General features: G+C 50.1%; 2 long non-coding RNA genes across 2 annotated transcripts; one reads left to right on the top strand and one right to left on the bottom strand.

Annotated features, from left to right (window-relative positions):
* Nucleotides 1-950: 950 nt before the first annotated feature.
* Nucleotides 951-13926, bottom strand: LOC310884488. Its single transcript, XR_014574236.1, has 2 exons — nucleotides 8490-13926; nucleotides 951-1332 (listed from the first exon to the last, which is right to left on the bottom strand). It is a non-coding gene; the product is annotated as an uncharacterized lncRNA (long non-coding RNA).
* LOC310884487 lies at nucleotides 3131-8576 on the top strand. The gene is made up of 3 exons (XR_014574235.1): nucleotides 3131-3652; nucleotides 5274-5470; nucleotides 8451-8576. It is a non-coding gene; the product is annotated as an uncharacterized lncRNA (long non-coding RNA).
* Nucleotides 13927-13932: the final 6 nt, after the last annotated feature.

Genomic DNA, 13932 nt, shown 5'->3' with positions numbered 1-13932 from the left:
GTGTGCCCTTGGTAAAGAAATTCTGTGCAAGTTTTTGGATGCTTTACAGAAATAACAGAAAAATATAGGAGCGTGCTTTTATATAGCTCCGCTTCCTCATCAGGCTCAGGCTGGTGTTTTCTTTTCCACTAGGACAAGGCTTTTCCCATAATTGTGCTATTTTTGTGAAGGTTTCAGGGCAGAAATCGAGGGCCCCTCCTCGGCGGGCCTGAGGAAGCCCTGAGGAAACGCAGCTGTGCCCATCGCGGCCTCCCCGGCCCCACGTTTTGATGGTTGCCAGAGGAATCGGGGCCTACTTGTGCTGGGCGCTGCCGGGCTCTGCACCTCGGGCCCCATCCCAGGACGGGTTTCGTGGCCATGGCCCAGGCCAGCTCCCCTGCCCAGGGCCATGTCACGGGGATGGGCCTCTGTTGCTTGTTGTTGTTCGTTTGAGCTCGGATTTCTTCCTCAAACCAGCTCCCGAGCACCTTCCAAGCGCAGAGCTTTGGGTCTGCCTGCTAGCTGGGCCTTGGTGCTGTTTTGGGGGATTTCGAGGTGTTTTCCTGTGGGTGCAATGTGGGCGGGCCTGCGCTCAAGGCATCACTCGTGTCACCCAGATGCGTGGCGTGGCGCTGTGCGGCCTGTGCTGCTTCTGGCAGCGCTACAGTGCCTGTGTCTTGCCGGCATTATTAAATTACCTCATGAAGGAGGAGAGGTTGTGCCTGGCCGCCCAGTGCCCATGTTTCCTGCTTTTCTGCGAGCTCTCTCGCAGCGCAGAAGCACCCTTTCAAATCAGAAAGCCGGGCAGGGGCTGTGATAGGGGCAATCGTTCACGTGGATCCCGCGGGCAGGGCTGTGAGGGTGAACTCCACCTCTCGAACACCGGTGCCCGTGGGGATGAGCTCCCGCACCCATGGAGCTGCTGCAGCTACACGGCTCCTCCACTGCTGCAGGCACCTGAGCCATCAGCAGGGCAGCAATGCCATTTATTTAATGCCACTCGTTTAGTCGCAGCTACGTCACGCCCGGCGTTTACAGCCTTGACTGCTCACACGTCCCTTCCCACCCACTGGGTGTCCCTGGAAGCCAGGGGTTGTCAGCTTGATCCGGGGGTTTTCGGGAGCTCTCTGCTCTGGGGGCTCCTGCCCTGCAGATGGGGCCATGGTCCCCCCTCCTCGCTTCCTCTCCTATTCCCAGCAGCCTCAGCCAAACAAGGGGATTGTCCAGCTTCCTTCTTCTTCCACAGGAGTCAAGCAGAAATGATCTCTTGCTGACGGACAGACGGACAAGCCACAACTTGCACAAGTGCTGGCTTCATGGTGTAGCCCAGATTTCTCACAGGTTGGGGACAGGCTATGTGAAAGCACAGGATGCAATAACACTTTTAAAGCCAAAAAAAAAAAAATAATAATTTTGATTTCTTTCCTTAACAAACAGTGGGTCTAGAGCAACTCCTTTGGCCAAGTGAACAGCCCGATGTAGTGGTTGTCTCTGGCTGTACCCCAAAGCTGGCAGCTCGGCTCAATTTGTGACACCCCGGTGGGCTGCCCCTGCTCCAGAGGGACAGGACGGAGCCCGGCCCCTGCTCCGTGAGCTCCTGAGCTCCATCCCTTCTGCCAAACCTGGCGTCCCCGGCCTGCAGTGAAGTGGGCTGGCTGTGCTCTTTGTACCTGTGGTCCCCACTGCAGCCCAGCTCTGAAGGTCCACCTCTGCATCCCATGTCCTGGCTTCTCAATCAGAAAAATCTGGGAAATGGGCAGGGTTCAAGCCTCAGGGCAAAGCCATTGCTGGAGATGTTGGCTGACGGAGGGGAGCATTTACTTCAGATTAGCTGCCCAACAGCGAGAAAACCTATTTTGAACCAGAGACTGGAAGCATTTGGGCTAATCCCAGGTGAAAGCTGATTAAAGGCTCGGAGGCGCAGATCTGGATCGTGTCCTGTCGGTCCGCAGAGCCCCCAGCTGCACCCCAAGGAAACGGGGCTCAGCACCGGGGCACTGGGGCAGCGTCCCCTGGCCACGCAGATGGGGCCAGGACCTCGCTGTGCCTCGAGCTCGGCTCCGTCCCCGGCTGCTCCCGCTGCACCCATTCAAAGCAGCGTGAGCGGCTTCGTGCTGCGGGCAGGAACTGGCCCAGGGTGAGGAGCCCACTGGTGTCCGGCACTTTTACACCCTCCATCTCCTGCTTTTCCTTTTTGTTCATGCATTATTAAATTCCCCATTGGGGTGATCAAAAAGGAACAAAAAGGAGTTGGCTGCTTAAGCAAGGAGCGACTGTTTAAACTGTGGAGTTTGACGTGTTCTGGGTTACAGCTGAAATTGCCAAAACAGGCAAAAACACTGCTCTGGTCAATGATAAACACAAGGCACAGCACAGCTCTGCGATTCCCAGGGTGCTGTAGGGGCTTTTGTTGCACAAAGTGCATGGAGCTGAACGCTGACCCTTGCTGGGAGGAGGGCAGAGCTTTGTGCTCCTTCCAGGCTGGCGAGCGTGGGCATCGCTGGCCCTTCAGCGAGGGGTCGCCCGAATTGGCGACGTGGCAGTGAGCGTGTTTGCCCTGTCCATATCCAAGCAAAATATTTAGACTTTGGCCACTGCTTTCAGGGTCCTGTAAATTAGTTGCAATCAGGGAAGCGAGCCCCCGTGGGGTTTATGACCTGCGTGGGCAGCCCTGCAGACCGGTGCTGGCCTGTAGGGTTGGGCCCTCCTGGTTTAAACCTTTGCTCTTATCCATCTTGCCCTTGAATTGCTGCAGAAACGCGGCACAACAGCAGCCCCTTGTCCGAGGCTCACAGCTTCCCAAGTACACGACCCTGCAAACAGATGCTCGGGTCTTGTGCATTGCAGCTTGCAAAACCACAGTGCTTCCTACAGGTATAAATGCTGAATGCTTCAGCTGTAGCACGCCTGGCACTGCCAAATGCTGCTGTGCCGCTGCTCCAGCTGGGTAAATATTAAGCAGGCTGGAGCTCGACTCCGGGCAGTGCTTCGGCAAACAGCATTCAGTGTAAACACAATGTAATTTCCTTTCCAGAAAAATATTTACTTACCTCTCTGGTCACTCTCGAATTGAAAGCACATTTAAAGCAGGCGTGTAAGGAATTGCTTAGATTGGATTTTTTTATTTTTCTCTAAACTAAAAAGGGGGGAAGCGAGCAGGCTGTGCGAGGAGCGGCTGTGCCCTGCAGCTTTCTAAAGCCCTTGCTCCAGGTGTTTATGCGCTGTCGCACATAAATCACACCTCGGACCATGAGCCCTTGTATCTAATCAGGGGCTCTCAGTGTTTAAAATACTGCAGAGCCCTGGCTGTGCAAACAGCCCCGAGCACGTCCTGCCCCCCATGCCCACCCACACCAAGCAAAGTCCTGGGCGAGCTCTGCATGCAACCCCTTGTTTGCATACATTTGCATACATCTGAAGGCAGAAGGTGAGGTGGGAGTGATGCTTCTACTTATTGATGCTCAGCCACCTCCCTGGGCCATACACATGGGGAGCGATTTGGGCACCGGCCGGGCAGGCTGCCATTTCCCCCGGTATTTATGCCCTGCACCAAATCAGAGTTCCCTGTGCCAGGAAGCGCCGCAGCTTTCTGTGCGGTGGTTCAGGGAACACCAAAGGCAAATTCAGCTCCACTGGCAGTCAGCAGTGCTCCCCGCAGCGAGGGAGATGTCCGGTGAGTTAAATATGGTTTTAGGAATTAGTAGTTTTTATGTCTCTTTGGAAAACTAGCTCCGACCAGTCATTTTCTTCCCAATAAATGCAAAAGGTGCCACTAAATCTCATTTTTAAAAAGCCCGGCCCATAACCTGAGGCACCTGGCCACTTCCCCTCGCCCAGCCTGAGCTTGTGTCATGAAATGAGCTCAGAGCACCCAGCCCTGCCCAGGCTGGGGCTGTATGGTATCGTAGCAGCCTGGCTCTGGCCTGCGGGCAGAAGCAGCGCAGGTCTGGATGTGCCCGGAGCCCGCGCTGGGGACGTGCAGGGCAGCGCGAGCCCTCCTCAGGCTGAGCTGTGCCCCCCGACGTCGCTATTTTTGCCCGGATTAGAGGGAAATTAAAATTAATCCTCAGAGTTCAGGGAGATCTCGGGGGTTTAGCGTTTTTTTCCTGATCGTTCGTTATTTTTAGCAGCCGCTTTTTATTTTTAGCATCTCGCAAGTGCTGCAGGTACTTGAGCTCCCGCCCCACGTCCTCATCACTGCGTGGGCACCAGCGAGCTCAGCAGTCGGCCCCGTCTCCCTCCCTCCCACTGCCCCACTTCGTTAGCTTGAATCCTTGAATCTTTCTGCTGCATCACGTCTTTGCTTCCCGTATTAGCGTTTTAGAGAGAAAAACCCTTCCTGTGAGCAGCGAAGGGCAACTTCTCCTCTCCCACTCCCTTGCTCTGCACGGAGACGCGGCCTACATGGGAAGCAACCCACAAATTTCACACTTGGAGATCAAAGGACTGAAAACGTTTGATCTCCTTACCTTTTTAATTGCTACACCCCCAGCAGCCCGCCCAGGGCACAGGACTGTGCCCCGCAGGCACCCAGCCCGGGCTTCGTGTGTGGCCACGGGGCTTGGCGTCCTTTAAGATCAACCCATGCAGGTGTCGTTGTTGAACGCAGAGGTTAATGTTTAATTAGACACTATTTCTGTCAGATGACAGACACCGTGCATGCTGCCTGATCCTAGAGCCGATCGCAGCAGCCCAGCGTTTTCTATTTCTCTTCAGGACGTTCACATGAGCAGGCGATGCTGCCTCCATCTCGGGGGACAGGGTTTGCATCCGTAAAAGCACCGAACATGCTCATTCCTCGCCCCTATTTTGCACCCCGCTCCCGTTTTGCACCGCAGATCGTTCCTGTGCGTTTGCTGCTGCACACCTGTGAGCCCGGGGTCTCTTTGGTGGCTGCTGCAGCTGCTCTGCTGCCAAGCACGGGCCGAATCTCTCCTGGCCTGGGTCTGCCACCTCGCCTCTCCCCGCGTGCCGCGGGCTGCACGTGAGCGGCCCCGCTTCGGGCGGCGGCGAGGATTGATTTCTTGATTACAGTCTAACGCGTGGTATAATTAAGGAAATCCTCACGCTTCTGAAAGTCATTAGGAGACGGTTAATTGGGATGGGGCTGGGAGCTGCCTGCTGCGGGGGGGGGGCACATGGTGGCTCCCCAGGGCTCAGAAATATTGCGAGCTGCAGCTGCCGCTCCTGGTCCTGGCCAGCCACTCGTGTTTGGTTTTATTTTTTGCATCTTTTCTTTTTTCTTTTTTTCACTTTATTACATCTTTGAAGACTGTTTCCATGTCTCTCTCCAGCCTTTCCTCCTCCAGTCTTGGCACAGATCGTATTCGCCATATTTCTGCTCATCGCCGGTGCTTTTCTCCTGATGCTTCCCAGCCCGACAGGCAGCGCCCCGAGCTGTGCACCGCGATCCAGCCTCAGGATGCAGGGTGCGGGATGCTCCTTTCCCAGCCGTGCTATGCCCTGCTCTTGGCTGTAACATTTTACGAAGGTGAAATTCTACCTGCAGCCTACCAGCTCCCAGTGGTTTCTTTTCCTTCATAATTTCTCCCTGGTTTTGCACTCGTTTTCTTGTTTGGGACATCAGAAGAGGTGCCAGACTGCCCCGGGGGGGTTGCAGAGCGGTGCCAGGGCAATGCAGAAATGCAGTTCATGCTGGGAGTGGGTGGCTGCATCACAAACCGGTTTTATTCGTGAAATGTTAATTGAATAGTAAATTGTAGATCTGCTAAGTAGATGGGGTGAAAAGATCAATTCACGGTAGGCAGAGGAAACCATATTTCAAGGCAGAAAAAACTAATTAGGGAAAAAACAGTATTTCTGTCAGTGTGCACTAGCGTGAGTTACCAACGCGTGTACTAGACGTGTCTGATGAGCTTTTCACGTGGAAATTATTACAGGTGGATGGATTTTCAGTCGCACAGATGCGTAAGTGCGTCATGCTTGTGGAGTTTGGTTTTGCTCACCCTGCAGTGCCGTGTAAAACTGCTGCAGCATCATAAGCATGTGGGTGGCCACTGAAGAAAGGGGGGGGAACTATGACAATAATTTTTTTTGGTCGTGCCTTGGAACAGAAGACAAACGGGAATCTGACCATATCCCCCGGCACTCAGCAGTGATTTGAAATCCACAGCATGCGGTGTGCTGAGGCAGTGTCCGGCACTGCAAGGAGTGGGACCAGCAAGCGCTAATTCTGATTTTTTAATGCATCACGAACCAGCTTACTGGAGTCTATCCCGTGCTGCATCTCAGTTAAACATCTCAAAATGCAGGGGAACAGGGAAAAAAAGAAAAGATTTCAAATTATCATCAGCAATGCAGTTTACCCAGGGTTTGAATGTGATGGAGAAGTTCTAAATCCCGGAGTGAGTGACAGATTCAGGTGGCAAATACTCTGGAAAGAAGCCCAGTGCCGGTGGTCCCGGTGGTGCCAGAGGGGCAGGGTGCGGCCCTACAGTGCCTGTGAGAGGCTGAACTGGAATCCCACATGCTGCGAAAAGATCTGATCCCCGACACAGGCTGCGCTTTCAAGGTCATTTCGTTCTGCTTCAGGGTGCAGGGAATTGTATTTCTGAGCTTTTCCAGATTAAGGGACATATGAGCAGCAGGCCTGAATTTCTCCTTGGCTTTTTGTGGTTTTTGCTTAGGCTTGGAGTGTCAGTCAAGATGCTCGTGTTTAAGTCAGGAAACCTGGACTGTGCACAAACACCAAGAGACTCCCCCTTACAGGGCAGTTTGCTGCAGAGCATTTCATACGCAGTGCAAGACGTGCTGGACTTAGGTACCTGCTCTATCCAGCCTGGGATGGATCCAGCACTGCACCACCAAGGTCTCAGGAGCGTCAGGCTTTACCTGGGCTATGTAACGGGGAGCCCAGGTAAAGTACAAAGGTTCCTTGTACAAAAAAATAGCTAATGCTCCCCTAGCCCTGGCAGTGAGACAAGGCAGTACGAACCTCTGAGTGCCTTGGACACCTGAAAGTACAGCTCAGCTGTGCCACGTTCTAGCACTCTTACCCCAAATAATCTGTAGTCTACCCAGTTAAAGAACTCCTTCAGCTCCTCAACTCCACATATGTGGGAAGCACAGTGCTCAGCACTGGGCATCATTGAGTGAGTCTAGATCAAATAGAGCGAAACAGACAGTTCTGGTGCTGAAGTCATTAAATCTTTGGCTAAGCTAAAAAGGCAGAGTGAATAATGTTTTTAATATGCTCAGGAAATCCTCCATATCGGATGAGATCAGAAGAAGCCATTAGCAAGGACGGATGGGGATTCTTCTCCAAACAAAGGCAGATACTGAGTAATTGCAGTTCTATAAACACAGCATCACTTAAAATATTCAATAATTCACCCAGCATCTGGGAAAACATCAAAACTTTGTATTTAATGTAAAGGTGGATGGGTGAAAAATAATTAGGACCCTTACAGTTCCACACTTACTTTTCTAATCTGTATTGTGCTCAGGCCATTATATATTTAAAGGGTTTATTCTGTGCTAATGGGAATGGTATTGCCAAATTCATCTCATGCTCAGAGACGAGCCTTCACCATCTTTGTTCTTCTGAATTAAAGGACAGAGGCAAGGACTTTTCTGAATACCCTCTCTTTTATTTTTTCATAAAAGCCTAAAGAGACGCTTGCTTTACAGATTACATCTTCTTTCTGACAACAAACTCCACTTTGTCTAGAGAGAAAAGATGAGAAAACAGCAAAACCTGTAACTTAATATAAGACTACATGCTGAGATAGCACAGGTTTTCATTAGCTCCTAATAGCAGAGGAGCATTTGAGTGGTTCTCAAGCATCCGTTAACCCTGAAAACACCACTAAAGCACAAGAGCAGTGTGATAACAATTTTATGGGGAGCAAATATGCGGTCAACTTATCCAGCAGCCCACAGCTCTGCCTCCAAGCACCTTTCAGATTAGCTGTTAGCCAACCTGCTGTACGTCTCCTTCGCTTAATGTCGTGCTATAAATCACAGTGTACAATTTAAGAAGGAAGTCTGTGCTGGGCTAGCAGTCGTCATTGCTAGTAATGGACTCAAGCTGCAAAATTTGGATTCAAAGCTCAGAGCTGTTTGGATTTAGGGTTTTAGGTTGCCCATTATAGAAATAAGAAACAGATGGGATTTGCAGGCCTGGTTCGGACTCCACACTTCTCATAAGGTCAGTGTTGTTTAAATCAAATCAGATTTTAAGTCAGATTCATTTCTGCCTGTGCCCGCTTGTTGTGTGAATGGCGCAAAGTATCCCCAGGGCCAGAATCATTAAAATACCGAGTATGCTCTGTATATCTCAGAAAAGGAATATTGCTGCTGGTTCTGCAAGCAAAGTGAATTAGTGGCAATTGGGAACATTTGTAGGCAGGGCCAAAAAGGTCCTTAGCATGCATTTATACATCAAAGGTCCTGTATTTTTAGAGCTTTATAGTTGAGGAACTTAAAATATCCCTTTTTCCTCTCACAAGGCTCTGCGAGACGCGTGGAAGGGCTTGCCATATCCTTACCAATTTGCAGAAGAGCACACCTTGCCTTCGTCTGCTGCAGACTGTCGCTCTTGGGGCAGGACGGGCAGAGCGTTTCACTCGGACGGCTCGCCACATGAGGCTGCGGCTTCCTCGTCTTTTCAAACCGAGCCTCGGTATCTTCCCTCTGGAAGAATCACTTCAGCTGAACAAATTACTAAATTTAGTAGCGGAATAACAGGCTCAGATTGCATTTTGCTGAAGGTCAGATTAGAGTATCTAATGGTTCTGTCTGGCTTTCACATCTAAATGCCATTTGAAATAAGGCTGTTGAGCACCTTTCGGTCTGTGTCGGTGTGCAACTGACTGTGCTTTGCCCTTGTGTGTCACTACCAGTAACAACCCAGTAATTCTGCGATTCCTGTGAAAGGAGAATTTCCTGGGGGACTTTCACTGGTTCCCAGTGCCTTGTGGAGATTATCTAGAAGAAGAGATTTACAGAAGCACAGAGTTAAAGATTCACAAGCAGGTGTTATCTCAAATGCTGCGCAGCTCATATCCATGCCAACAGATCATGGACAAAATACATAAGCTGCTCTTCCCAGGGTGTCTATTCAACTGGCCAGCTGCTTTTGTCACGGGTGCACGAAACGGGAGTATCTAATAAGGAAGCACTTTGATGTCGCTGAGCCTAGCTGCCAGACCAGCTGCGACAAGGGCAATGCCTTGGGACACCGCGCTGCGATGCTGCAGGGAATAAAGAGCTAAGGAGGGCAAATGTTCAGTCTTTAAAGGCTTCCAGCCTAATGTAGGATTAGTGGAGAGAAAATGGACTGCACATTAAAATTCATGAAGGAGTACAATTTAAGATCTATGAATAACAGGGCCACAATTACGCAGGGCTGGGGATTTGGTTTTGTTTTAGTTTTTCCAGTGCTGGTGGAAGAACGAAGCCATTAGCAGAACGTGTGTGGCTGTCGCGGGCTCTGCCTTTGTTGCTGGGTGCTGTGGACATCCACAGCTGATGATACTGAAGGGTTAAACATGAGGACAAGAGGAAATTGGATAATGCAACCGCTGCTCCATAGATTCATAGAAGAAATACAAGTTTCTTGTGGTCTGTTTGGTAGGCCCAATTCTTTGTTCCTGGATCTGAAGGCCACATCTGAGGCAAGGAGACACCTCAGCGGCGGCCGGGCCTAACAGGCCTGTGAGCTGCTCATGGTGGCCCAGAGGAATGTGTCATGAAGGCGACCACAAGAGGCAATGAGGGGAATTTTGACCAAAAAAATTTCCCAAGGGTTTCTGGGAGACCCTGTCTCACTGGGAGAAGAAACTCCAAAGCAAGGTTATGGAAGGAAGTGGAAGATGGACCTGTATTCACAGCTGACTCTGTGGGTCACGGGAAGGGGAGGAAGGCAGTGGGTGCATGCAGCTCATCACCACCTGATTTTGGGAGAGTATGGAGGAGATCTGGCTTTTCTTAATGACTCGCTGTGAGAGAAGCTCAGGCCAGGGGTTAACTCTTCCCCTACAGTCCCCTCCGTGAGCACCGAGGCTGTGAAAACAGTCAGCTGCCTTGTTCTACAGTCCTAATATAGAACAAAAGTGTAGTATTTTGTCCTAGATTGAACAGTTGGGGAAATAAAACTACTTTGGGTGATAGGAGGTGCTGCCACATACACAAGAGGAAAATTCCAAGACAGCTTAGGATATCTGCTTATTTTACTCTCATAGAAATATATATATAAATCATAGCTGTGGTGCACTCTAATGGGAACGCAGAGTAAATTAATGATTTATCACATCTGATAAGGAAGCCAGGAGAACAATAATTGTGTCTAGTACACAGAAATATATTAGAAGCCTCCCACGGGCTGTAACAAAGTGTAGGCGTGAGGCGTTCCTAAAATCACCATGAGCTTTCAGTGCCACAGGTACCACAGGACTAGAGTCAGGGAAATGCTTTGGGTGGAGGCCCATGGCTTGTACGAGCACCATGGGATCATTCCTGATATACAACCCCTCACCTGCCTGCTGTGTGTGAGCGGGCTGACGGGCAGACCATGCCCTGTGTGAGAATGAGGACAGCTGAGCCACGCCGAATCCTCCCGGCCTGCGACCTTTTTGTGGGCGCTGGCACCTGGCAGCAGCAGCAGCAATCACTTGTGTGCGGCCTCAGAAACAGCTGCGGGTCTGACACGTCTGACACTGTGGTTAAATTTAAAAAGGGTGATGCAGGAGTACGTGTGAGGGTGGTAAATTAACGAAATTAACTGCTGACCTGTCATAGACCGACTTGAAAGAAAACAGGGTTTTAAGAGAAACAGCTGGGGCTCGTAGTGGGCAAGCCAGGTCTCTTCTACCGAGCACAGCAAGGTTCATGCAGAAACGTTCGCAGAGCTCGGGTGCTGAGATCTGATCCTGCACCTGTGGCTCGCTGCCGGCCAGATCCTGGCTGTGGCCATGAGCAGGCAAACCTCAGGTGCCCTCAGGCAGGCACAGGCCTCGGTGCATACAGCACAGTGCTGCCTCCCCGTTCTCCTTTCCTGCAGTATTTTTTAGCAGAAACCTGTGAAGGCGTCTCTGAGTAACCTGGCTGTTCTGGCAGACTGTGGGCTCTTGTTTTCTGTGGAACTAAGCACAAGGCAAATCTATTCGGTATGCGGGAAAAAGGCTAAGGCGTCTGATCTTGTCTTCAGAAAGAAGCAATCTGTAACAAGCGGAGGAAAATTTGAAATAAAACTTGTCAATTCATAAATGTTTTGTGGGAAGGCATTCTAAGATAGCAGATGGCAGTGTAAAGGGGCTTTGCTTTTTGCTGTGTCTAACACCTTCTTTCTCTGTTTTAAGAATAACGCTTTTCCAATAACAGCTCAGAGCCAGTGCCACAGAAATCCTGGCTGACAGAAGAACTGCTGGTCGGCTGACAGGAGCATGGCTTGTGGGAACTTCGGGCTATGCTCTTTGTCAGTAGTGAAATTAAAGCTTGGGGATCTTTCTTCTAAAACGTGGCCCTACTTTCCACAGGCACAAAGCAATTATCTGTCATCACTTGCTCAATGTAATTAATAGATGTGGTTTCCTTCACAAGCATCAAGGGATGCCATGTTCATCATGGAATGGACTGCTCTGTCCAGAGCAAGGACAAGAAAATTCCTCAGGAACCTGGGCCTCTCCTCTGGGAAGAGCAATAAATCTGTTGTGTACCATGAGGGATTGGAATATTCATCATATCCCATTATCTCTCTGCTTGTCGGAAAAGAAGAGATATCCTCTGCTCAGAAACGAAAAAAGACATCCTCGGGTAATTCAGTACAGGAAGCTGGCAGAGCTGCAGCCCTCTATCACCTTTACATGTAATTTGCAATTATGTGTAAAGCTAAACCTTAGGAAAAGAGCAATTTCAGTCTTCCTGGCTAGCCTGAAAGTCACCATGCTACCCTGTGTAGCACAGTTACTGACAGAGCAGCTGTGTGGGTAGAGATGCAGTTTTACAGAGTTATTAGAGCAGGGAATTGTGCTGGGATTACTGGGTTCTTCTACCAGCTCTGCCTTTGATTTGTGGTGTGCGCAGACCCCTTAATGTGTTTCTGTTTTCCCCATCTGTGAAACCGAGATAACATCACAAGGGAATTGTAGAGTGTGATTCATTAATGTTTATTAGACAGAGGGAAATCCTTAAATGAATGGCACTGTATTCCAGGAGGACAAAGTTCAGGACTGCAAAGAGGCTGATTAAGCCCAAATCTGTTATTCCCAGGCTAGGAGGACAAAAAAGAAAATTGAAAAACCTTACCTACCCCTGTGCATGCCAAAAGCAGTATGTGATTTAAATAGAACCAAGTAGAATGTGCATGTCTGCATGCATTCATACATACATATGTACCTATGAAAACCATATAATAATGTAATAAAATTTATCAGTAAAAGACTACCAAAAAGCCTGTCTGAAGTTTCCAGTAGGAAATAGTAAAGCAGTATATATGATCACCATTAACTGAGCAAGTTACTAGCGGCAACACAGCATTAGTACATCGTGAGGAAATAAATATGATACGCTTTCATAAAGGGATGCAACAGCATACAGCGCATTGACATGTTCCATTATGTATCTAAGTGAACAGAGATACAGAATGGTTATAGCAATCTTACTGCCGGGCTGATGTGCTTCTCATGCTTATAGAACAGCATCTAAGTTATTGTAGGTATTTGCTACAGGTCAGCCTCAGACAGAAATGGAAGATTTATGCCAGCAGAATGCCTAAACACCTTTAATGCTGTCCAAAGTATGAATCTTCATGTTAGTGCATGCTGATTGTTTGTCAGCAGCTGGCGGACAGTTTTTGTAGCTTTGGAGAAGGGATTTGTCTTTCTGTTATTTATTTATTTTTTTTGGGGGGGGCAAAGATTGTTGCAAACACCTCGAAGTAATAAACCCAGGGACATAATACCAAGTATCTTTTGTAGCTATAGTACTGTAATGAAACACTTCCTGCACTGACCTCTTCTCTCTCGCTGTATTAATAAGGCAGGGCAGAAAACATCTTATCTGCCATGACTACCATGCCGGTTTCTAGACAGACTAAACAAATATTTATAGGGTTTAGAAATATCTGAATCTGGCAACATGGGGACTGAGGTAATATTTTCCCAGGTCCAGAGTGCTTCGCAAGCATTTCCTGGTCAGCCCTCACGCTGAGGCCTGAGCCAGCAGGTGAATATTTCTCCCATTGTGTCAGAGGCACAAACGGAGGCAGCTGGCAGTAAATGGAGTCAGTAGGTGGCCTAATTCGGGCTGACACGATGACAAACGTATGGTGCGGCTCTCACCCCAGCGGACGGTGAAACATTAACATCTGTGCGACTCTCACCCCGGTGGAGGGTGAAACATTAACATCCTCAGGGCCCCTATGGGAAAGGACGTCATGGTGTAGACAAAGCACGGTGCAGAAACTGCGCGTTGGCAGGAATCCGTCGCAGCAGCCATGCTCAGTCTGGGGCTTGGGATTGCAGCCTGGCCTCATGCGTTAAGCGTTCATCGCTTGCCACCTTCAGGCCATGTCTGAATTCAGTCGTTACGGGGAATGCCAGGCCTGGTGTGGCCGAATGGTGCTTTTGCGAGACATTTGGGGTTTTTGAGCCATTTTCCATCACATCTCCTCCTCACGCCGTGGGGATGGCAAGGGGGTATTTCAGGCACTGCGAGGGAACCGCTGCGGTCCCTCCGATTTCATACTATAATTCACCCCTGCCAGGCCCCCAGGAGCTCTGGGGTAAAAAACAACCATTTTGGTTACACGAGGTGGGGGGGGGGGGGAGGCCTGTGTGGCGCTGACGGCGGCTGCCTGAGGGGAAAAGGTGGGGCATGGGGGGCGGGGCCTGTACAGGAGGGGCGGGGCCTACACGACAGAGAGGCGGGGCCTGCACGGAGGGGGCGGAGCTTGTGGTGGGCGTGGTTTAGGGGGTAGGCGGGGCGGCGAGC

This window comes from Anser anser (genome assembly GCF_964211835.1).
Source record: "Anser anser genome assembly, chromosome: 20".
Classification (NCBI taxonomy): Eukaryota; Metazoa; Chordata; class Aves; order Anseriformes; family Anatidae; genus Anser; species Anser anser.
Note: the sequence above shows the minus strand (reverse complement) of the source record. Positions and strands in the feature narration are given on the sequence as shown.